The sequence below is a fragment of the Daphnia pulicaria genome, chromosome 6, assembly GCF_021234035.1.
Source record: "Daphnia pulicaria isolate SC F1-1A chromosome 6, SC_F0-13Bv2, whole genome shotgun sequence".
Lineage (NCBI taxonomy): Eukaryota > Metazoa > Arthropoda > Branchiopoda > Diplostraca > Daphniidae > Daphnia > Daphnia pulicaria.
The window spans coordinates 14,543,871-14,560,651 of NC_060918.1; the positions used below are offsets into that span (position 1 = coordinate 14,543,871).

The 16,781-nt window shown below is 39.7% G+C and overlaps 65 non-coding genes across 65 annotated transcripts; all 65 read right to left on the reverse strand.

Annotated features, from left to right (window-relative positions):
* Nucleotides 1-42: 42 nt before the first annotated feature.
* Nucleotides 43-130, reverse strand: Trnat-ugu. Its single transcript is given in 2 exon segments — nucleotides 43-78; nucleotides 95-130. It is a non-coding gene; the product is annotated as a tRNA-Thr (tRNA).
* A 67-nt stretch (nucleotides 131-197) lies between these two features.
* Nucleotides 198-303, reverse strand: LOC124346293. Its single transcript, XR_006919855.1, has one exon. It is a non-coding gene; the product is annotated as a U6 spliceosomal RNA (small nuclear RNA).
* A 473-nt stretch (nucleotides 304-776) lies between these two features.
* Trnay-gua lies at nucleotides 777-866 on the reverse strand. Its single transcript is given in 2 exon segments — nucleotides 777-812; nucleotides 830-866. It is a non-coding gene; the product is annotated as a tRNA-Tyr (tRNA).
* Nucleotides 867-926: 60 nt separating this feature from the next.
* Nucleotides 927-1,008, reverse strand: Trnas-aga. The gene has a single exon. It is a non-coding gene; the product is annotated as a tRNA-Ser (tRNA).
* A 98-nt stretch (nucleotides 1,009-1,106) lies between these two features.
* Trnal-cag lies at nucleotides 1,107-1,190 on the reverse strand. The gene has a single exon. It is a non-coding gene; the product is annotated as a tRNA-Leu (tRNA).
* Nucleotides 1,191-1,282: 92 nt separating this feature from the next.
* Trnat-ugu lies at nucleotides 1,283-1,370 on the reverse strand. The gene is given in 2 exon segments: nucleotides 1,283-1,318; nucleotides 1,335-1,370. It is a non-coding gene; the product is annotated as a tRNA-Thr (tRNA).
* A 67-nt stretch (nucleotides 1,371-1,437) lies between these two features.
* LOC124346294 lies at nucleotides 1,438-1,543 on the reverse strand. The gene has a single exon (XR_006919856.1). It is a non-coding gene; the product is annotated as a U6 spliceosomal RNA (small nuclear RNA).
* Nucleotides 1,544-2,016: 473 nt separating this feature from the next.
* Trnay-gua lies at nucleotides 2,017-2,106 on the reverse strand. Its single transcript is given in 2 exon segments — nucleotides 2,017-2,052; nucleotides 2,070-2,106. It is a non-coding gene; the product is annotated as a tRNA-Tyr (tRNA).
* Nucleotides 2,107-2,166: 60 nt separating this feature from the next.
* Trnas-aga lies at nucleotides 2,167-2,248 on the reverse strand. Its single transcript has one exon. It is a non-coding gene; the product is annotated as a tRNA-Ser (tRNA).
* A 98-nt stretch (nucleotides 2,249-2,346) lies between these two features.
* On the reverse strand, nucleotides 2,347-2,430 carry Trnal-cag. Its single transcript has one exon. It is a non-coding gene; the product is annotated as a tRNA-Leu (tRNA).
* Nucleotides 2,431-2,522: 92 nt separating this feature from the next.
* On the reverse strand, nucleotides 2,523-2,610 carry Trnat-ugu. Its single transcript is given in 2 exon segments — nucleotides 2,523-2,558; nucleotides 2,575-2,610. It is a non-coding gene; the product is annotated as a tRNA-Thr (tRNA).
* A 67-nt stretch (nucleotides 2,611-2,677) lies between these two features.
* Nucleotides 2,678-2,783, reverse strand: LOC124346295. The gene has a single exon (XR_006919857.1). It is a non-coding gene; the product is annotated as a U6 spliceosomal RNA (small nuclear RNA).
* A 473-nt stretch (nucleotides 2,784-3,256) lies between these two features.
* Trnay-gua lies at nucleotides 3,257-3,346 on the reverse strand. The gene is given in 2 exon segments: nucleotides 3,257-3,292; nucleotides 3,310-3,346. It is a non-coding gene; the product is annotated as a tRNA-Tyr (tRNA).
* A 60-nt stretch (nucleotides 3,347-3,406) lies between these two features.
* Nucleotides 3,407-3,488, reverse strand: Trnas-aga. The gene has a single exon. It is a non-coding gene; the product is annotated as a tRNA-Ser (tRNA).
* A 98-nt stretch (nucleotides 3,489-3,586) lies between these two features.
* Nucleotides 3,587-3,670, reverse strand: Trnal-cag. Its single transcript has one exon. It is a non-coding gene; the product is annotated as a tRNA-Leu (tRNA).
* Nucleotides 3,671-3,762: 92 nt separating this feature from the next.
* Trnat-ugu lies at nucleotides 3,763-3,850 on the reverse strand. Its single transcript is given in 2 exon segments — nucleotides 3,763-3,798; nucleotides 3,815-3,850. It is a non-coding gene; the product is annotated as a tRNA-Thr (tRNA).
* Nucleotides 3,851-3,917: 67 nt separating this feature from the next.
* Nucleotides 3,918-4,023, reverse strand: LOC124346296. The gene has a single exon (XR_006919858.1). It is a non-coding gene; the product is annotated as a U6 spliceosomal RNA (small nuclear RNA).
* Nucleotides 4,024-4,646: 623 nt separating this feature from the next.
* On the reverse strand, nucleotides 4,647-4,728 carry Trnas-aga. The gene has a single exon. It is a non-coding gene; the product is annotated as a tRNA-Ser (tRNA).
* A 98-nt stretch (nucleotides 4,729-4,826) lies between these two features.
* Trnal-cag lies at nucleotides 4,827-4,910 on the reverse strand. The gene has a single exon. It is a non-coding gene; the product is annotated as a tRNA-Leu (tRNA).
* Nucleotides 4,911-5,002: 92 nt separating this feature from the next.
* Trnat-ugu lies at nucleotides 5,003-5,090 on the reverse strand. The gene is given in 2 exon segments: nucleotides 5,003-5,038; nucleotides 5,055-5,090. It is a non-coding gene; the product is annotated as a tRNA-Thr (tRNA).
* Nucleotides 5,091-5,157: 67 nt separating this feature from the next.
* LOC124346297 lies at nucleotides 5,158-5,263 on the reverse strand. The gene has a single exon (XR_006919859.1). It is a non-coding gene; the product is annotated as a U6 spliceosomal RNA (small nuclear RNA).
* Nucleotides 5,264-5,736: 473 nt separating this feature from the next.
* Trnay-gua lies at nucleotides 5,737-5,826 on the reverse strand. The gene is given in 2 exon segments: nucleotides 5,737-5,772; nucleotides 5,790-5,826. It is a non-coding gene; the product is annotated as a tRNA-Tyr (tRNA).
* Nucleotides 5,827-5,886: 60 nt separating this feature from the next.
* On the reverse strand, nucleotides 5,887-5,968 carry Trnas-aga. Its single transcript has one exon. It is a non-coding gene; the product is annotated as a tRNA-Ser (tRNA).
* A 98-nt stretch (nucleotides 5,969-6,066) lies between these two features.
* On the reverse strand, nucleotides 6,067-6,150 carry Trnal-cag. The gene has a single exon. It is a non-coding gene; the product is annotated as a tRNA-Leu (tRNA).
* A 92-nt stretch (nucleotides 6,151-6,242) lies between these two features.
* On the reverse strand, nucleotides 6,243-6,330 carry Trnat-ugu. Its single transcript is given in 2 exon segments — nucleotides 6,243-6,278; nucleotides 6,295-6,330. It is a non-coding gene; the product is annotated as a tRNA-Thr (tRNA).
* Nucleotides 6,331-6,397: 67 nt separating this feature from the next.
* On the reverse strand, nucleotides 6,398-6,503 carry LOC124346299. The gene has a single exon (XR_006919860.1). It is a non-coding gene; the product is annotated as a U6 spliceosomal RNA (small nuclear RNA).
* Nucleotides 6,504-6,976: 473 nt separating this feature from the next.
* On the reverse strand, nucleotides 6,977-7,066 carry Trnay-gua. Its single transcript is given in 2 exon segments — nucleotides 6,977-7,012; nucleotides 7,030-7,066. It is a non-coding gene; the product is annotated as a tRNA-Tyr (tRNA).
* A 60-nt stretch (nucleotides 7,067-7,126) lies between these two features.
* Trnas-aga lies at nucleotides 7,127-7,208 on the reverse strand. Its single transcript has one exon. It is a non-coding gene; the product is annotated as a tRNA-Ser (tRNA).
* Nucleotides 7,209-7,306: 98 nt separating this feature from the next.
* Trnal-cag lies at nucleotides 7,307-7,390 on the reverse strand. The gene has a single exon. It is a non-coding gene; the product is annotated as a tRNA-Leu (tRNA).
* Nucleotides 7,391-7,482: 92 nt separating this feature from the next.
* Trnat-ugu lies at nucleotides 7,483-7,570 on the reverse strand. The gene is given in 2 exon segments: nucleotides 7,483-7,518; nucleotides 7,535-7,570. It is a non-coding gene; the product is annotated as a tRNA-Thr (tRNA).
* Nucleotides 7,571-7,637: 67 nt separating this feature from the next.
* On the reverse strand, nucleotides 7,638-7,743 carry LOC124346301. The gene has a single exon (XR_006919861.1). It is a non-coding gene; the product is annotated as a U6 spliceosomal RNA (small nuclear RNA).
* A 473-nt stretch (nucleotides 7,744-8,216) lies between these two features.
* Nucleotides 8,217-8,306, reverse strand: Trnay-gua. Its single transcript is given in 2 exon segments — nucleotides 8,217-8,252; nucleotides 8,270-8,306. It is a non-coding gene; the product is annotated as a tRNA-Tyr (tRNA).
* A 60-nt stretch (nucleotides 8,307-8,366) lies between these two features.
* Trnas-aga lies at nucleotides 8,367-8,448 on the reverse strand. Its single transcript has one exon. It is a non-coding gene; the product is annotated as a tRNA-Ser (tRNA).
* Nucleotides 8,449-8,546: 98 nt separating this feature from the next.
* Nucleotides 8,547-8,630, reverse strand: Trnal-cag. The gene has a single exon. It is a non-coding gene; the product is annotated as a tRNA-Leu (tRNA).
* A 92-nt stretch (nucleotides 8,631-8,722) lies between these two features.
* On the reverse strand, nucleotides 8,723-8,810 carry Trnat-ugu. Its single transcript is given in 2 exon segments — nucleotides 8,723-8,758; nucleotides 8,775-8,810. It is a non-coding gene; the product is annotated as a tRNA-Thr (tRNA).
* A 67-nt stretch (nucleotides 8,811-8,877) lies between these two features.
* On the reverse strand, nucleotides 8,878-8,983 carry LOC124346302. Its single transcript, XR_006919862.1, has one exon. It is a non-coding gene; the product is annotated as a U6 spliceosomal RNA (small nuclear RNA).
* Nucleotides 8,984-9,606: 623 nt separating this feature from the next.
* Trnas-aga lies at nucleotides 9,607-9,688 on the reverse strand. Its single transcript has one exon. It is a non-coding gene; the product is annotated as a tRNA-Ser (tRNA).
* A 98-nt stretch (nucleotides 9,689-9,786) lies between these two features.
* Trnal-cag lies at nucleotides 9,787-9,870 on the reverse strand. Its single transcript has one exon. It is a non-coding gene; the product is annotated as a tRNA-Leu (tRNA).
* A 92-nt stretch (nucleotides 9,871-9,962) lies between these two features.
* On the reverse strand, nucleotides 9,963-10,050 carry Trnat-ugu. The gene is given in 2 exon segments: nucleotides 9,963-9,998; nucleotides 10,015-10,050. It is a non-coding gene; the product is annotated as a tRNA-Thr (tRNA).
* A 67-nt stretch (nucleotides 10,051-10,117) lies between these two features.
* LOC124346303 lies at nucleotides 10,118-10,223 on the reverse strand. The gene has a single exon (XR_006919863.1). It is a non-coding gene; the product is annotated as a U6 spliceosomal RNA (small nuclear RNA).
* Nucleotides 10,224-10,696: 473 nt separating this feature from the next.
* Trnay-gua lies at nucleotides 10,697-10,786 on the reverse strand. The gene is given in 2 exon segments: nucleotides 10,697-10,732; nucleotides 10,750-10,786. It is a non-coding gene; the product is annotated as a tRNA-Tyr (tRNA).
* Nucleotides 10,787-10,846: 60 nt separating this feature from the next.
* On the reverse strand, nucleotides 10,847-10,928 carry Trnas-aga. Its single transcript has one exon. It is a non-coding gene; the product is annotated as a tRNA-Ser (tRNA).
* A 98-nt stretch (nucleotides 10,929-11,026) lies between these two features.
* Trnal-cag lies at nucleotides 11,027-11,110 on the reverse strand. Its single transcript has one exon. It is a non-coding gene; the product is annotated as a tRNA-Leu (tRNA).
* A 92-nt stretch (nucleotides 11,111-11,202) lies between these two features.
* On the reverse strand, nucleotides 11,203-11,290 carry Trnat-ugu. The gene is given in 2 exon segments: nucleotides 11,203-11,238; nucleotides 11,255-11,290. It is a non-coding gene; the product is annotated as a tRNA-Thr (tRNA).
* Nucleotides 11,291-11,357: 67 nt separating this feature from the next.
* On the reverse strand, nucleotides 11,358-11,463 carry LOC124346304. The gene has a single exon (XR_006919864.1). It is a non-coding gene; the product is annotated as a U6 spliceosomal RNA (small nuclear RNA).
* A 473-nt stretch (nucleotides 11,464-11,936) lies between these two features.
* On the reverse strand, nucleotides 11,937-12,026 carry Trnay-gua. Its single transcript is given in 2 exon segments — nucleotides 11,937-11,972; nucleotides 11,990-12,026. It is a non-coding gene; the product is annotated as a tRNA-Tyr (tRNA).
* A 60-nt stretch (nucleotides 12,027-12,086) lies between these two features.
* Trnas-aga lies at nucleotides 12,087-12,168 on the reverse strand. The gene has a single exon. It is a non-coding gene; the product is annotated as a tRNA-Ser (tRNA).
* A 98-nt stretch (nucleotides 12,169-12,266) lies between these two features.
* Nucleotides 12,267-12,350, reverse strand: Trnal-cag. Its single transcript has one exon. It is a non-coding gene; the product is annotated as a tRNA-Leu (tRNA).
* A 92-nt stretch (nucleotides 12,351-12,442) lies between these two features.
* Nucleotides 12,443-12,530, reverse strand: Trnat-ugu. The gene is given in 2 exon segments: nucleotides 12,443-12,478; nucleotides 12,495-12,530. It is a non-coding gene; the product is annotated as a tRNA-Thr (tRNA).
* Nucleotides 12,531-12,597: 67 nt separating this feature from the next.
* Nucleotides 12,598-12,703, reverse strand: LOC124346305. The gene has a single exon (XR_006919865.1). It is a non-coding gene; the product is annotated as a U6 spliceosomal RNA (small nuclear RNA).
* Nucleotides 12,704-13,176: 473 nt separating this feature from the next.
* Trnay-gua lies at nucleotides 13,177-13,266 on the reverse strand. The gene is given in 2 exon segments: nucleotides 13,177-13,212; nucleotides 13,230-13,266. It is a non-coding gene; the product is annotated as a tRNA-Tyr (tRNA).
* Nucleotides 13,267-13,326: 60 nt separating this feature from the next.
* Nucleotides 13,327-13,408, reverse strand: Trnas-aga. The gene has a single exon. It is a non-coding gene; the product is annotated as a tRNA-Ser (tRNA).
* Nucleotides 13,409-13,506: 98 nt separating this feature from the next.
* Nucleotides 13,507-13,590, reverse strand: Trnal-cag. Its single transcript has one exon. It is a non-coding gene; the product is annotated as a tRNA-Leu (tRNA).
* Nucleotides 13,591-13,682: 92 nt separating this feature from the next.
* On the reverse strand, nucleotides 13,683-13,770 carry Trnat-ugu. The gene is given in 2 exon segments: nucleotides 13,683-13,718; nucleotides 13,735-13,770. It is a non-coding gene; the product is annotated as a tRNA-Thr (tRNA).
* A 67-nt stretch (nucleotides 13,771-13,837) lies between these two features.
* Nucleotides 13,838-13,943, reverse strand: LOC124346306. Its single transcript, XR_006919866.1, has one exon. It is a non-coding gene; the product is annotated as a U6 spliceosomal RNA (small nuclear RNA).
* Nucleotides 13,944-14,416: 473 nt separating this feature from the next.
* On the reverse strand, nucleotides 14,417-14,506 carry Trnay-gua. The gene is given in 2 exon segments: nucleotides 14,417-14,452; nucleotides 14,470-14,506. It is a non-coding gene; the product is annotated as a tRNA-Tyr (tRNA).
* A 60-nt stretch (nucleotides 14,507-14,566) lies between these two features.
* Nucleotides 14,567-14,648, reverse strand: Trnas-aga. Its single transcript has one exon. It is a non-coding gene; the product is annotated as a tRNA-Ser (tRNA).
* Nucleotides 14,649-14,746: 98 nt separating this feature from the next.
* Nucleotides 14,747-14,830, reverse strand: Trnal-cag. Its single transcript has one exon. It is a non-coding gene; the product is annotated as a tRNA-Leu (tRNA).
* Nucleotides 14,831-14,922: 92 nt separating this feature from the next.
* Nucleotides 14,923-15,010, reverse strand: Trnat-ugu. The gene is given in 2 exon segments: nucleotides 14,923-14,958; nucleotides 14,975-15,010. It is a non-coding gene; the product is annotated as a tRNA-Thr (tRNA).
* A 67-nt stretch (nucleotides 15,011-15,077) lies between these two features.
* LOC124346307 lies at nucleotides 15,078-15,183 on the reverse strand. Its single transcript, XR_006919867.1, has one exon. It is a non-coding gene; the product is annotated as a U6 spliceosomal RNA (small nuclear RNA).
* Nucleotides 15,184-15,656: 473 nt separating this feature from the next.
* Nucleotides 15,657-15,746, reverse strand: Trnay-gua. Its single transcript is given in 2 exon segments — nucleotides 15,657-15,692; nucleotides 15,710-15,746. It is a non-coding gene; the product is annotated as a tRNA-Tyr (tRNA).
* A 60-nt stretch (nucleotides 15,747-15,806) lies between these two features.
* Trnas-aga lies at nucleotides 15,807-15,888 on the reverse strand. The gene has a single exon. It is a non-coding gene; the product is annotated as a tRNA-Ser (tRNA).
* Nucleotides 15,889-15,986: 98 nt separating this feature from the next.
* Trnal-cag lies at nucleotides 15,987-16,070 on the reverse strand. The gene has a single exon. It is a non-coding gene; the product is annotated as a tRNA-Leu (tRNA).
* Nucleotides 16,071-16,162: 92 nt separating this feature from the next.
* Nucleotides 16,163-16,250, reverse strand: Trnat-ugu. The gene is given in 2 exon segments: nucleotides 16,163-16,198; nucleotides 16,215-16,250. It is a non-coding gene; the product is annotated as a tRNA-Thr (tRNA).
* Nucleotides 16,251-16,317: 67 nt separating this feature from the next.
* Nucleotides 16,318-16,423, reverse strand: LOC124346308. Its single transcript, XR_006919868.1, has one exon. It is a non-coding gene; the product is annotated as a U6 spliceosomal RNA (small nuclear RNA).
* Nucleotides 16,424-16,781: the final 358 nt, after the last annotated feature.

Below are 16,781 nucleotides of genomic sequence, written 5' to 3' on the forward strand. Positions count from 1 at the left end.
TATTCACGGATTATTGTTTTTCTTATGTATAAGTTTCCGATTTGCCTCCTATGAGAATTGAACTCATGACCACTAGTTGACACCGCTACAGACTTACAAGACTAGTGCTCTGCCACTGAGCTAAGAAGGCTGGTAAATCATCGACTAAAACTTATGGTAAAGCTTATTTTATCAACATCCATGAAGGTTGGGGGGAAAAAAATGTGGAACGCTTCACGATTTTGCGTGTCATCCTTGCGCAGGGGCCATGCTAATCTTCTCTGTATCGTTCCAATTTTAGTATATGTATTCCGTATGGAATACATTTCAATGTACCTCAGGCGATTACTTTATACCTGGTCGATTCACAACATATATTCTGCTGCAGTGTTAAATTAATTACTGCAAAAATCACTTTTTTATTGAATGTTATTATTTTTTGTTTGGAAAATGTCAAGTGAGTGATCATTCTTTGAATATTCCACAGTAACTGTATGTATGTTTGACAGTACTGTATCGATTTCCGCAAATGGCTTTCAATTTTATTGTCTATTTCGATGTTTCCAACGTGAATTTGCCTCATCATACATTTTCCACATGTGAAGATAGTGTTGCATACTTTTCTCGCAATCAGTCTTGAATTTGACTTTAACCTCTAATGTAATGATTCTATTGTGAATTTGGTTGATCTTAGACTGTACACTTGGCAAAAGAACTTTCTGCATACATTGTCATCATGTATCCCAGTAAATACTTTCATGTAAGAAAAGGAGGTTGGGTTATATAGTATGACAAAATCCTTCGAACCGGAGTTGAACCAGTGACCTATGGATATCAATTCTCATACAACCTACAGTCCACCGCTCTACCAACTGAGCTATCGAAGGGTTATGAAACCAGGTTTTTATTCCTGCTACACCTGTCGTGTAGAGAATGATGTGTCAAAGCGCAGATGGTAGGATTCGAACCTACGCTCCCAGAGGGAAACTGATTTCTAGTCAGTCGCCTTAACCACTCGGCCACATCTGCTGTTGGATTGTCCAAAAAAGGTGTTTTGAATCCTCCCTATATTGTCTTCTGGGTGGATTAGTTCATATAGCGGACTTGTGACAAAAGTGCTTTATGAGTGTCAGAAGAGGGATTCGAACCCTCGCCCAGAGAACTGGACTGCGACCTGAACGCAGCGCCTTAGACCGCTCGGCCATCCTGACATTATACTTTATCGTTTCACCTACCGAGCAATCGAGACCACCATTTCAACTATTCACGGATTATTGTTTTTCTTATGTATAAGTTTCCGATTTGCCTCCTATGAGAATTGAACTCATGACCACTAGTTGACACCGCTACAGACTTACAAGACTAGTGCTCTGCCACTGAGCTAAGAAGGCTGGTAAATCATCGACTAAAACTTATGGTAAAGCTTATTTTATCAACATCCATGAAGGTTGGGGGGAAAAAAATGTGGAACGCTTCACGATTTTGCGTGTCATCCTTGCGCAGGGGCCATGCTAATCTTCTCTGTATCGTTCCAATTTTAGTATATGTATTCCGTATGGAATACATTTCAATGTACCTCAGGCGATTACTTTATACCTGGTCGATTCACAACATATATTCTGCTGCAGTGTTAAATTAATTACTGCAAAAATCACTTTTTTATTGAATGTTATTATTTTTTGTTTGGAAAATGTCAAGTGAGTGATCATTCTTTGAATATTCCACAGTAACTGTATGTATGTTTGACAGTACTGTATCGATTTCCGCAAATGGCTTTCAATTTTATTGTCTATTTCGATGTTTCCAACGTGAATTTGCCTCATCATACATTTTCCACATGTGAAGATAGTGTTGCATACTTTTCTCGCAATCAGTCTTGAATTTGACTTTAACCTCTAATGTAATGATTCTATTGTGAATTTGGTTGATCTTAGACTGTACACTTGGCAAAAGAACTTTCTGCATACATTGTCATCATGTATCCCAGTAAATACTTTCATGTAAGAAAAGGAGGTTGGGTTATATAGTATGACAAAATCCTTCGAACCGGAGTTGAACCAGTGACCTATGGATATCAATTCTCATACAACCTACAGTCCACCGCTCTACCAACTGAGCTATCGAAGGGTTATGAAACCAGGTTTTTATTCCTGCTACACCTGTCGTGTAGAGAATGATGTGTCAAAGCGCAGATGGTAGGATTCGAACCTACGCTCCCAGAGGGAAACTGATTTCTAGTCAGTCGCCTTAACCACTCGGCCACATCTGCTGTTGGATTGTCCAAAAAAGGTGTTTTGAATCCTCCCTATATTGTCTTCTGGGTGGATTAGTTCATATAGCGGACTTGTGACAAAAGTGCTTTATGAGTGTCAGAAGAGGGATTCGAACCCTCGCCCAGAGAACTGGACTGCGACCTGAACGCAGCGCCTTAGACCGCTCGGCCATCCTGACATTATACTTTATCGTTTCACCTACCGAGCAATCGAGACCACCATTTCAACTATTCACGGATTATTGTTTTTCTTATGTATAAGTTTCCGATTTGCCTCCTATGAGAATTGAACTCATGACCACTAGTTGACACCGCTACAGACTTACAAGACTAGTGCTCTGCCACTGAGCTAAGAAGGCTGGTAAATCATCGACTAAAACTTATGGTAAAGCTTATTTTATCAACATCCATGAAGGTTGGGGGGAAAAAAATGTGGAACGCTTCACGATTTTGCGTGTCATCCTTGCGCAGGGGCCATGCTAATCTTCTCTGTATCGTTCCAATTTTAGTATATGTATTCCGTATGGAATACATTTCAATGTACCTCAGGCGATTACTTTATACCTGGTCGATTCACAACATATATTCTGCTGCAGTGTTAAATTAATTACTGCAAAAATCACTTTTTTATTGAATGTTATTATTTTTTGTTTGGAAAATGTCAAGTGAGTGATCATTCTTTGAATATTCCACAGTAACTGTATGTATGTTTGACAGTACTGTATCGATTTCCGCAAATGGCTTTCAATTTTATTGTCTATTTCGATGTTTCCAACGTGAATTTGCCTCATCATACATTTTCCACATGTGAAGATAGTGTTGCATACTTTTCTCGCAATCAGTCTTGAATTTGACTTTAACCTCTAATGTAATGATTCTATTGTGAATTTGGTTGATCTTAGACTGTACACTTGGCAAAAGAACTTTCTGCATACATTGTCATCATGTATCCCAGTAAATACTTTCATGTAAGAAAAGGAGGTTGGGTTATATAGTATGACAAAATCCTTCGAACCGGAGTTGAACCAGTGACCTATGGATATCAATTCTCATACAACCTACAGTCCACCGCTCTACCAACTGAGCTATCGAAGGGTTATGAAACCAGGTTTTTATTCCTGCTACACCTGTCGTGTAGAGAATGATGTGTCAAAGCGCAGATGGTAGGATTCGAACCTACGCTCCCAGAGGGAAACTGATTTCTAGTCAGTCGCCTTAACCACTCGGCCACATCTGCTGTTGGATTGTCCAAAAAAGGTGTTTTGAATCCTCCCTATATTGTCTTCTGGGTGGATTAGTTCATATAGCGGACTTGTGACAAAAGTGCTTTATGAGTGTCAGAAGAGGGATTCGAACCCTCGCCCAGAGAACTGGACTGCGACCTGAACGCAGCGCCTTAGACCGCTCGGCCATCCTGACATTATACTTTATCGTTTCACCTACCGAGCAATCGAGACCACCATTTCAACTATTCACGGATTATTGTTTTTCTTATGTATAAGTTTCCGATTTGCCTCCTATGAGAATTGAACTCATGACCACTAGTTGACACCGCTACAGACTTACAAGACTAGTGCTCTGCCACTGAGCTAAGAAGGCTGGTAAATCATCGACTAAAACTTATGGTAAAGCTTATTTTATCAACATCCATGAAGGTTGGGGGGAAAAAAATGTGGAACGCTTCACGATTTTGCGTGTCATCCTTGCGCAGGGGCCATGCTAATCTTCTCTGTATCGTTCCAATTTTAGTATATGTATTCCGTATGGAATACATTTCAATGTACCTCAGGCGATTACTTTATACCTGGTCGATTCACAACATATATTCTGCTGCAGTGTTAAATTAATTACTGCAAAAATCACTTTTTTATTGAATGTTATTATTTTTTGTTTGGAAAATGTCAAGTGAGTGATCATTCTTTGAATATTCCACAGTAACTGTATGTATGTTTGACAGTACTGTATCGATTTCCGCAAATGGCTTTCAATTTTATTGTCTATTTCGATGTTTCCAACGTGAATTTGCCTCATCATACATTTTCCACATGTGAAGATAGTGTTGCATACTTTTCTCGCAATCAGTCTTGAATTTGACTTTAACCTCTAATGTAATGATTCTATTGTGAATTTGGTTGATCTTAGACTGTACACTTGACAAAAGAACTTTCTGCATACATTGTCATCATGTATCCCAGTAAATACTTTCATGTAAGAAAAGGAGGTTGGGTTATATAGTATGACAAAATCCTTCGAACCGGAGTTGAACCAGTGACCTATGGATATCAATTCTCATACAACCTACAGTCCACCGCTCTACCAACTGAGCTATGGAAGGGTTATGAAACCAGGTTTTTATTCCTGCTACACCTGTCGTGTAGAGAATGATGTGTCAAAGCGCAGATGGTAGGATTCGAACCTACGCTCCCAGAGGGAAACTGATTTCTAGTCAGTCGCCTTAACCACTCGGCCACATCTGCTGTTGGATTGTCCAAAAAAGGTGATTTGAATCCTCCCTATATTGTCTTCTGGGTGGATTAGTTCATATAGCGGACTTGTGACAAAAGTGCTTTATGAGTGTCAGAAGAGGGATTCGAACCCTCGCCCAGAGAACTGGACTGCGACCTGAACGCAGCGCCTTAGACCGCTCGGCCATCCTGACATTATACTTTATCGTTTCACCTACCGAGCAATCGAGACCACCATTTCAACTATTCACGGATTATTGTTTTTCTTATGTATAAGTTTCCGATTTGCCTCCTATGAGAATTGAACTCATGACCACTAGTTGACACCGCTACAGACTTACAAGACTAGTGCTCTGCCACTGAGCTAAGAAGGCTGGTAAATCATCGACTAAAACTTATGGTAAAGCTTATTTTATCAACATCCATGAAGGTTGGGGGGAAAAAAATGTGGAACGCTTCACGATTTTGCGTGTCATCCTTGCGCAGGGGCCATGCTAATCTTCTCTGTATCGTTCCAATTTTAGTATATGTATTCCGTATGGAATACATTTCAATGTACCTCAGGCGATTACTTTATACCTGGTCGATTCACAACATATATTCTGCTGCAGTGTTAAATTAATTACTGCAAAAATCACTTTTTTATTGAATGTTATTATTTTTTGTTTGGAAAATGTCAAGTGAGTGATCATTCTTTGAATATTCCACAGTAACTGTATGTATGTTTGACAGTACTGTATCGATTTCCGCAAATGGCTTTCAATTTTATTGTCTATTTCGATGTTTCCAACGTGAATTTGCCTCATCATACATTTTCCACATGTGAAGATAGTGTTGCATACTTTTCTCGCAATCAGTCTTGAATTTGACTTTAACCTCTAATGTAATGATTCTATTGTGAATTTGGTTGATCTTAGACTGTACACTTGGCAAAAGAACTTTCTGCATACATTGTCATCATGTATCCCAGTAAATACTTTCATGTAAGAAAAGGAGGTTGGGTTATATAGTATGACAAAATCCTTCGAACCGGAGTTGAACCAGTGACCTATGGATATCAATTCTCATACAACCTACAGTCCACCGCTCTACCAACTGAGCTATCGAAGGGTTATGAAACCAGGTTTTTATTCCTGCTACACCTGTCGTGTAGAGAATGATGTGTCAAAGCGCAGATGGTAGGATTCGAACCTACGCTCCCAGAGGGAAACTGATTTCTAGTCAGTCGCCTTAACCACTCGGCCACATCTGCTGTTGGATTGTCCAAAAAAGGTGTTTTGAATCCTCCCTATATTGTCTTCTGGGTGGATTAGTTCATATAGCGGACTTGTGACAAAAGTGCTTTATGAGTGTCAGAAGAGGGATTCGAACCCTCGCCCAGAGAACTGGACTGCGACCTGAACGCAGCGCCTTAGACCGCTCGGCCATCCTGACATTATACTTTATCGTTTCACCTACCGAGCAATCGAGACCACCATTTCAACTATTCACGGATTATTGTTTTTCTTATGTATAAGTTTCCGATTTGCCTCCTATGAGAATTGAACTCATGACCACTAGTTGACACCGCTACAGACTTACAAGACTAGTGCTCTGCCACTGAGCTAAGAAGGCTGGTAAATCATCGACTAAAACTTATGGTAAAGCTTATTTTATCAACATCCATGAAGGTTGGGGGGAAAAAAATGTGGAACGCTTCACGATTTTGCGTGTCATCCTTGCGCAGGGGCCATGCTAATCTTCTCTGTATCGTTCCAATTTTAGTATATGTATTCCGTATGGAATACATTTCAATGTACCTCAGGCGATTACTTTATACCTGGTCGATTCACAACATATATTCTGCTGCAGTGTTAAATTAATTACTGCAAAAATCACTTTTTTATTGAATGTTATTATTTTTTGTTTGGAAAATGTCAAGTGAGTGATCATTCTTTGAATATTCCACAGTAACTGTATGTATGTTTGACAGTACTGTATCGATTTCCGCAAATGGCTTTCAATTTTATTGTCTATTTCGATGTTTCCAACGTGAATTTGCCTCATCATACATTTTCCACATGTGAAGATAGTGTTGCATACTTTTCTCGCAATCAGTCTTGAATTTGACTTTAACCTCTAATGTAATGATTCTATTGTGAATTTGGTTGATCTTAGACTGTACACTTGGCAAAAGAACTTTCTGCATACATTGTCATCATGTATCCCAGTAAATACTTTCATGTAAGAAAAGGAGGTTGGGTTATATAGTATGACAAAATCCTTCGAACCGGAGTTGAACCAGTGACCTATGGATATCAATTCTCATACAACCTACAGTCCACCGCTCTACCAACTGAGCTATCGAAGGGTTATGAAACCAGGTTTTTATTCCTGCTACACCTGTCGTGTAGAGAATGATGTGTCAAAGCGCAGATGGTAGGATTCGAACCTACGCTCCCAGAGGGAAACTGATTTCTAGTCAGTCGCCTTAACCACTCGGCCACATCTGCTGTTGGATTGTCCAAAAAAGGTGTTTTGAATCCTCCCTATATTGTCTTCTGGGTGGATTAGTTCATGTAGCGGACTTGTGACAAAAGTGCTTTATGAGTGTCAGAAGAGGGATTCGAACCCTCGCCCAGAGAACTGGACTGCGACCTGAACGCAGCGCCTTAGACCGCTCGGCCATCCTGACATTATACTTTATCGTTTCACCTACCGAGCAATCGAGACCACCATTTCAACTATTCACGGATTATTGTTTTTCTTATGTATAAGTTTCCGATTTGCCTCCTATGAGAATTGAACTCATGACCACTAGTTGACACCGCTACAGACTTACAAGACTAGTGCTCTGCCACTGAGCTAAGAAGGCTGGTAAATCATCGACTAAAACTTATGGTAAAGCTTATTTTATCAACATCCATGAAGGTTGGGGGGAAAAAAATGTGGAACGCTTCACGATTTTGCGTGTCATCCTTGCGCAGGGGCCATGCTAATCTTCTCTGTATCGTTCCAATTTTAGTATATGTATTCCGTATGGAATACATTTCAATGTACCTCAGGCGATTACTTTATACCTGGTCGATTCACAACATATATTCTGCTGCAGTGTTAAATTAATTACTGCAAAAATCCCTTTTTTATTGAATGTTATTATTTTTTGTTTGGAAAATGTCAAGTGAGTGATCATTCTTTGAATATTCCACAGTAACTGTATGTATGTTTGACAGTACTGTATCGATTTCCGCAAATGGCTTTCAATTTTATTGTCTATTTCGATGTTTCCAACGTGAATTTGCCTCATCATACATTTTCCACATGTGAAGATAGTGTTGCATACTTTTCTCGCAATCAGTCTTGAATTTGACTTTAACCTCTAATGTAATGATTCTATTGTGAATTTGGTTGATCTTAGACTGTACACTTGGCAAAAGAACTTTCTGCATACATTGTCATCATGTATCCCAGTAAATACTTTCATGTAAGAAAAGGAGGTTGGGTTATATAGTATGACAAAATCCTTCGAACCGGAGTTGAACCAGTGACCTATGGATATCAATTCTCATACAACCTACAGTCCACCGCTCTACCAACTGAGCTATCGAAGGGTTATGAAACCAGGTTTTTATTCCTGCTACACCTGTCGTGTAGAGAATGATGTGTCAAAGCGCAGATGGTAGGATTCGAACCTACGCTCCCAGAGGGAAACTGATTTCTAGTCAGTCGCCTTAACCACTCGGCCACATCTGCTGTTGGATTGTCCAAAAAAGGTGTTTTGAATCCTCCCTATATTGTCTTCTGGGTGGATTAGTTCATATAGCGGACTTGTGACAAAAGTGCTTTATGAGTGTCAGAAGAGGGATTCGAACCCTCGCCCAGAGAACTGGACTGCGACCTGAACGCAGCGCCTTAGACCGCTCGGCCATCCTGACATTATACTTTATCGTTTCACCTACCGAGCAATCGAGACCACCATTTCAACTATTCACGGATTATTGTTTTTCTTATGTATAAGTTTCCGATTTGCCTCCTATGAGAATTGAACTCATGACCACTAGTTGACACCGCTACAGACTTACAAGACTAGTGCTCTGCCACTGAGCTAAGAAGGCTGGTAAATCATCGACTAAAACTTATGGTAAAGCTTATTTTATCAACATCCATGAAGGTTGGGGGGAAAAAAATGTGGAACGCTTCACGATTTTGCGTGTCATCCTTGCGCAGGGGCCATGCTAATCTTCTCTGTATCGTTCCAATTTTAGTATATGTATTCCGTATGGAATACATTTCAATGTACCTCAGGCGATTACTTTATACCTGGTCGATTCACAACATATATTCTGCTGCAGTGTTAAATTAATTACTGCAAAAATCACTTTTTTATTGAATGTTATTATTTTTTGTTTGGAAAATGTCAAGTGAGTGATCATTCTTTGAATATTCCACAGTAACTGTATGTATGTTTGACAGTACTGTATCGATTTCCGCAAATGGCTTTCAATTTTATTGTCTATTTCGATGTTTCCAACGTGAATTTGCCTCATCATACATTTTCCACATGTGAAGATAGTGTTGCATACTTTTCTCGCAATCAGTCTTGAATTTGACTTTAACCTCTAATGTAATGATTCTATTGTGAATTTGGTTGATCTTAGACTGTACACTTGACAAAAGAACTTTCTGCATACATTGTCATCATGTATCCCAGTAAATACTTTCATGTAAGAAAAGGAGGTTGGGTTATATAGTATGACAAAATCCTTCGAACCGGAGTTGAACCAGTGACCTATGGATATCAATTCTCATACAACCTACAGTCCACCGCTCTACCAACTGAGCTATGGAAGGGTTATGAAACCAGGTTTTTATTCCTGCTACACCTGTCGTGTAGAGAATGATGTGTCAAAGCGCAGATGGTAGGATTCGAACCTACGCTCCCAGAGGGAAACTGATTTCTAGTCAGTCGCCTTAACCACTCGGCCACATCTGCTGTTGGATTGTCCAAAAAAGGTGATTTGAATCCTCCCTATATTGTCTTCTGGGTGGATTAGTTCATATAGCGGACTTGTGACAAAAGTGCTTTATGAGTGTCAGAAGAGGGATTCGAACCCTCGCCCAGAGAACTGGACTGCGACCTGAACGCAGCGCCTTAGACCGCTCGGCCATCCTGACATTATACTTTATCGTTTCACCTACCGAGCAATCGAGACCACCATTTCAACTATTCACGGATTATTGTTTTTCTTATGTATAAGTTTCCGATTTGCCTCCTATGAGAATTGAACTCATGACCACTAGTTGACACCGCTACAGACTTACAAGACTAGTGCTCTGCCACTGAGCTAAGAAGGCTGGTAAATCATCGACTAAAACTTATGGTAAAGCTTATTTTATCAACATCCATGAAGGTTGGGGGGAAAAAAATGTGGAACGCTTCACGATTTTGCGTGTCATCCTTGCGCAGGGGCCATGCTAATCTTCTCTGTATCGTTCCAATTTTAGTATATGTATTCCGTATGGAATACATTTCAATGTACCTCAGGCGATTACTTTATACCTGGTCGATTCACAACATATATTCTGCTGCAGTGTTAAATTAATTACTGCAAAAATCACTTTTTTATTGAATGTTATTATTTTTTGTTTGGAAAATGTCAAGTGAGTGATCATTCTTTGAATATTCCACAGTAACTGTATGTATGTTTGACAGTACTGTATCGATTTCCGCAAATGGCTTTCAATTTTATTGTCTATTTCGATGTTTCCAACGTGAATTTGCCTCATCATACATTTTCCACATGTGAAGATAGTGTTGCATACTTTTCTCGCAATCAGTCTTGAATTTGACTTTAACCTCTAATGTAATGATTCTATTGTGAATTTGGTTGATCTTAGACTGTACACTTGGCAAAAGAACTTTCTGCATACATTGTCATCATGTATCCCAGTAAATACTTTCATGTAAGAAAAGGAGGTTGGGTTATATAGTATGACAAAATCCTTCGAACCGGAGTTGAACCAGTGACCTATGGATATCAATTCTCATACAACCTACAGTCCACCGCTCTACCAACTGAGCTATCGAAGGGTTATGAAACCAGGTTTTTATTCCTGCTACACCTGTCGTGTAGAGAATGATGTGTCAAAGCGCAGATGGTAGGATTCGAACCTACGCTCCCAGAGGGAAACTGATTTCTAGTCAGTCGCCTTAACCACTCGGCCACATCTGCTGTTGGATTGTCCAAAAAAGGTGTTTTGAATCCTCCCTATATTGTCTTCTGGGTGGATTAGTTCATATAGCGGACTTGTGACAAAAGTGCTTTATGAGTGTCAGAAGAGGGATTCGAACCCTCGCCCAGAGAACTGGACTGCGACCTGAACGCAGCGCCTTAGACCGCTCGGCCATCCTGACATTATACTTTATCGTTTCACCTACCGAGCAATCGAGACCACCATTTCAACTATTCACGGATTATTGTTTTTCTTATGTATAAGTTTCCGATTTGCCTCCTATGAGAATTGAACTCATGACCACTAGTTGACACCGCTACAGACTTACAAGACTAGTGCTCTGCCACTGAGCTAAGAAGGCTGGTAAATCATCGACTAAAACTTATGGTAAAGCTTATTTTATCAACATCCATGAAGGTTGGGGGGAAAAAAATGTGGAACGCTTCACGATTTTGCGTGTCATCCTTGCGCAGGGGCCATGCTAATCTTCTCTGTATCGTTCCAATTTTAGTATATGTATTCCGTATGGAATACATTTCAATGTACCTCAGGCGATTACTTTATACCTGGTCGATTCACAACATATATTCTGCTGCAGTGTTAAATTAATTACTGCAAAAATCACTTTTTTATTGAATGTTATTATTTTTTGTTTGGAAAATGTCAAGTGAGTGATCATTCTTTGAATATTCCACAGTAACTGTATGTATGTTTGACAGTACTGTATCGATTTCCGCAAATGGCTTTCAATTTTATTGTCTATTTCGATGTTTCCAACGTGAATTTGCCTCATCATACATTTTCCACATGTGAAGATAGTGTTGCATACTTTTCTCGCAATCAGTCTTGAATTTGACTTTAACCTCTAATGTAATGATTCTATTGTGAATTTGGTTGATCTTAGACTGTACACTTGGCAAAAGAACTTTCTGCATACATTGTCATCATGTATCCCAGTAAATACTTTCATGTAAGAAAAGGAGGTTGGGTTATATAGTATGACAAAATCCTTCGAACCGGAGTTGAACCAGTGACCTATGGATATCAATTCTCATACAACCTACAGTCCACCGCTCTACCAACTGAGCTATCGAAGGGTTATGAAACCAGGTTTTTATTCCTGCTACACCTGTCGTGTAGAGAATGATGTGTCAAAGCGCAGATGGTAGGATTCGAACCTACGCTCCCAGAGGGAAACTGATTTCTAGTCAGTCGCCTTAACCACTCGGCCACATCTGCTGTTGGATTGTCCAAAAAAGGTGTTTTGAATCCTCCCTATATTGTCTTCTGGGTGGATTAGTTCATATAGCGGACTTGTGACAAAAGTGCTTTATGAGTGTCAGAAGAGGGATTCGAACCCTCGCCCAGAGAACTGGACTGCGACCTGAACGCAGCGCCTTAGACCGCTCGGCCATCCTGACATTATACTTTATCGTTTCACCTACCGAGCAATCGAGACCACCATTTCAACTATTCACGGATTATTGTTTTTCTTATGTATAAGTTTCCGATTTGCCTCCTATGAGAATTGAACTCATGACCACTAGTTGACACCGCTACAGACTTACAAGACTAGTGCTCTGCCACTGAGCTAAGAAGGCTGGTAAATCATCGACTAAAACTTATGGTAAAGCTTATTTTATCAACATCCATGAAGGTTGGGGGGAAAAAAATGTGGAACGCTTCACGATTTTGCGTGTCATCCTTGCGCAGGGGCCATGCTAATCTTCTCTGTATCGTTCCAATTTTAGTATATGTATTCCGTATGGAATACATTTCAATGTACCTCAGGCGATTACTTTATACCTGGTCGATTCACAACATATATTCTGCTGCAGTGTTAAATTAATTACTGCAAAAATCACTTTTTTATTGAATGTTATTATTTTTTGTTTGGAAAATGTCAAGTGAGTGATCATTCTTTGAATATTCCACAGTAACTGTATGTATGTTTGACAGTACTGTATCGATTTCCGCAAATGGCTTTCAATTTTATTGTCTATTTCGATGTTTCCAACGTGAATTTGCCTCATCATACATTTTCCACATGTGAAGATAGTGTTGCATACTTTTCTCGCAATCAGTCTTGAATTTGACTTTAACCTCTAATGTAATGATTCTATTGTGAATTTGGTTGATCTTAGACTGTACACTTGGCAAAAGAACTTTCTGCATACATTGTCATCATGTATCCCAGTAAATACTTTCATGTAAGAAAAGGAGGTTGGGTTATATAGTATGACAAAATCCTTCGAACCGGAGTTGAACCAGTGACCTATGGATATCAATTCTCATACAACCTACAGTCCACCGCTCTACCAACTGAGCTATCGAAGGGTTATGAAACCAGGTTTTTATTCCTGCTACACCTGTCGTGTAGAGAATGATGTGTCAAAGCGCAGATGGTAGGATTCGAACCTACGCTCCCAGAGGGAAACTGATTTCTAGTCAGTCGCCTTAACCACTCGGCCACATCTGCTGTTGGATTGTCCAAAAAAGGTGTTTTGAATCCTCCCTATATTGTCTTCTGGGTGGATTAGTTCATATAGCGGACTTGTGACAAAAGTGCTTTATGAGTGTCAGAAGAGGGATTCGAACCCTCGCCCAGAGAACTGGACTGCGACCTGAACGCAGCGCCTTAGACCGCTCGGCCATCCTGACATTATACTTTATCGTTTCACCTACCGAGCAATCGAGACCACCATTTCAACTATTCACGGATTATTGTTTTTCTTATGTATAAGTTTCCGATTTGCCTCCTATGAGAATTGAACTCATGACCACTAGTTGACACCGCTACAGACTTACAAGACTAGTGCTCTGCCACTGAGCTAAGAAGGCTGGTAAATCATCGACTAAAACTTATGGTAAAGCTTATTTTATCAACATCCATGAAGGTTGGGGGGAAAAAAATGTGGAACGCTTCACGATTTTGCGTGTCATCCTTGCGCAGGGGCCATGCTAATCTTCTCTGTATCGTTCCAATTTTAGTATATGTATTCCGTATGGAATACATTTCAATGTACCTCAGGCGATTACTTTATACCTGGTCGATTCACAACATATATTCTGCTGCAGTGTTAAATTAATTACTGCAAAAATCACTTTTTTATTGAATGTTATTATTTTTTGTTTGGAAAATGTCAAGTGAGTGATCATTCTTTGAATATTCCACAGTAACTGTATGTATGTTTGACAGTACTGTATCGATTTCCGCAAATGGCTTTCAATTTTATTGTCTATTTCGATGTTTCCAACGTGAATTTGCCTCATCATACATTTTCCACATGTGAAGATAGTGTTGCATACTTTTCTCGCAATCAGTCTTGAATTTGACTTTAACCTCTAATGTAATGATTCTATTGTGAATTTGGTTGATCTTAGACTGTACACTTGGCAAAAGAACTTTCTGCATACATTGTCATCATGTATCCCAGTAAATACTTTCATGTAAGAAAAGGAGGTTGGGTTATATAGTATGACAAAATCCTTCGAACCGGAGTTGAACCAGTGACCTATGGATATCAATTCTCATACAACCTACAGTCCACCGCTCTACCAACTGAGCTATCGAAGGGTTATGAAACCAGGTTTTTATTCCTGCTACACCTGTCGTGTAGAGAATGATGTGTCAAAGCGCAGATGGTAGGATTCGAACCTACGCTCCCAGAGGGAAACTGATTTCTAGTCAGTCGCCTTAACCACTCGGCCACATCTGCTGTTGGATTGTCCAAAAAAGGTGTTTTGAATCCTCCCTATATTGTCTTCTGGGTGGATTAGTTCATATAGCGGACTTGTGACAAAAGTGCTTTATGAGTGTCAGAAGAGGGATTCGAACCCTCGCCCAGAGAACTGGACTGCGACCTGAACGCAGCGCCTTAGACCGCTCGGCCATCCTGACATTATACTTTATCGTTTCACCTACCGAGCAATCGAGACCACCATTTCAACTATTCACGGATTATTGTTTTTCTTATGTATAAGTTTCCGATTTGCCTCCTATGAGAATTGAACTCATGACCACTAGTTGACACCGCTACAGACTTACAAGACTAGTGCTCTGCCACTGAGCTAAGAAGGCTGGTAAATCATCGACTAAAACTTATGGTAAAGCTTATTTTATCAACATCCATGAAGGTTGGGGGGAAAAAAATGTGGAACGCTTCACGATTTTGCGTGTCATCCTTGCGCAGGGGCCATGCTAATCTTCTCTGTATCGTTCCAATTTTAGTATATGTATTCCGTATGGAATACATTTCAATGTACCTCAGGCGATTACTTTATACCTGGTCGATTCACAACATATATTCTGCTGCAGTGTTAAATTAATTACTGCAAAAATCACTTTTTTATTGAATGTTATTATTTTTTGTTTGGAAAATGTCAAGTGAGTGATCATTCTTTGAATATTCCACAGTAACTGTATGTATGTTTGACAGTACTGTATCGATTTCCGCAAATGGCTTTCAATTTTATTGTCTATTTCGATGTTTCCAACGTGAATTTGCCTCATCATACATTTTCCACATGTGAAGATAGTGTTGCATACTTTTCTCGCAATCAGTCTTGAATTTGACTTTAACCTCTAATGTAATGATTCTATTGTGAATTTGGTTGATCTTAGACTGTACACTTGGCAAAAGAACTTTCTGCATACATTGTCATCATGTATCCCAGTAAATACTTTCATGTAAGAAAAGGAGGTTGGGTTATATAGTATGACAAAATCCTTCGAACCGGAGTTGAACCAGTGACCTATGGATATCAATTCTCATACAACCTACAGTCCACCGCTCTACCAACTGAGCTATCGAAGGGTTATGAAACCAGGTTTTTATTCCTGCTACACCTGTCGTGTAGAGAATGATGTGTCAAAGCGCAGATGGTAGGATTCGAACCTACGCTCCCAGAGGGAAACTGATTTCTAGTCAGTCGCCTTAACCACTCGGCCACATCTGCTGTTGGATTGTCCAAAAAAGGTGTTTTGAATCCTCCCTATATTGTCTTCTGGGTGGATTAGTTCATATAGCGGACTTGTGACAAAAGTGCTTTATGAGTGTCAGAAGAGGGATTCGAACCCTCGCCCAGAGAACTGGACTGCGACCTGAACGCAGCGCCTTAGACCGCTCGGCCATCCTGACATTATACTTTATCGTTTCACCTACCGAGCGATCGAGACCACCATTTCAACTATTCACGGATTATTGTTTTTCTTATGTATAAGTTTCCGATTTGCCTCCTATGAGAATTGAACTCATGACCACTAGTTGACACCGCTACAGACTTACAAGACTAGTGCTCTGCCACTGAGCTAAGAAGGCTGGTAAATCATCGACTAAAACTTATGGTAAAGCTTACTTTATCAACATCCATGAAGGTTGGGGGGAAAAAAATGTGGAACGCTTCACGATTTTGCGTGTCATCCTTGCGCAGGGGCCATGCTAATCTTCTCTGTATCGTTCCAATTTTAGTATATGTATTCCGTATGGAATACATTTCAATGTACCTCAGGCGATTACTTTATACCTGGTCGATTCACAACATATATTCTGCTGCAGTGTTAAATTAATTACTGCAAAAATCACTTTTTTATTGAATGTTATTATTTTTTGTTTGGAAAATGTCAAGTGAGTGATCATTCTTTGAATATTCCACAGTAACTGTATGTATGTTTGACAGTACTGTATCGATTTCCGCAAATGGCTTTCAATTTTATTGTCTATTTCGATGTTTCCAACGTGAATTTGCCTCATCATACATTTTCCACATGTGAAGATAGTGTTGCATACTTTTCTCGCAATCAGTCTTGAATTTGACTTTAACCTCTAATGTAATGATTCTATTGTGAATTT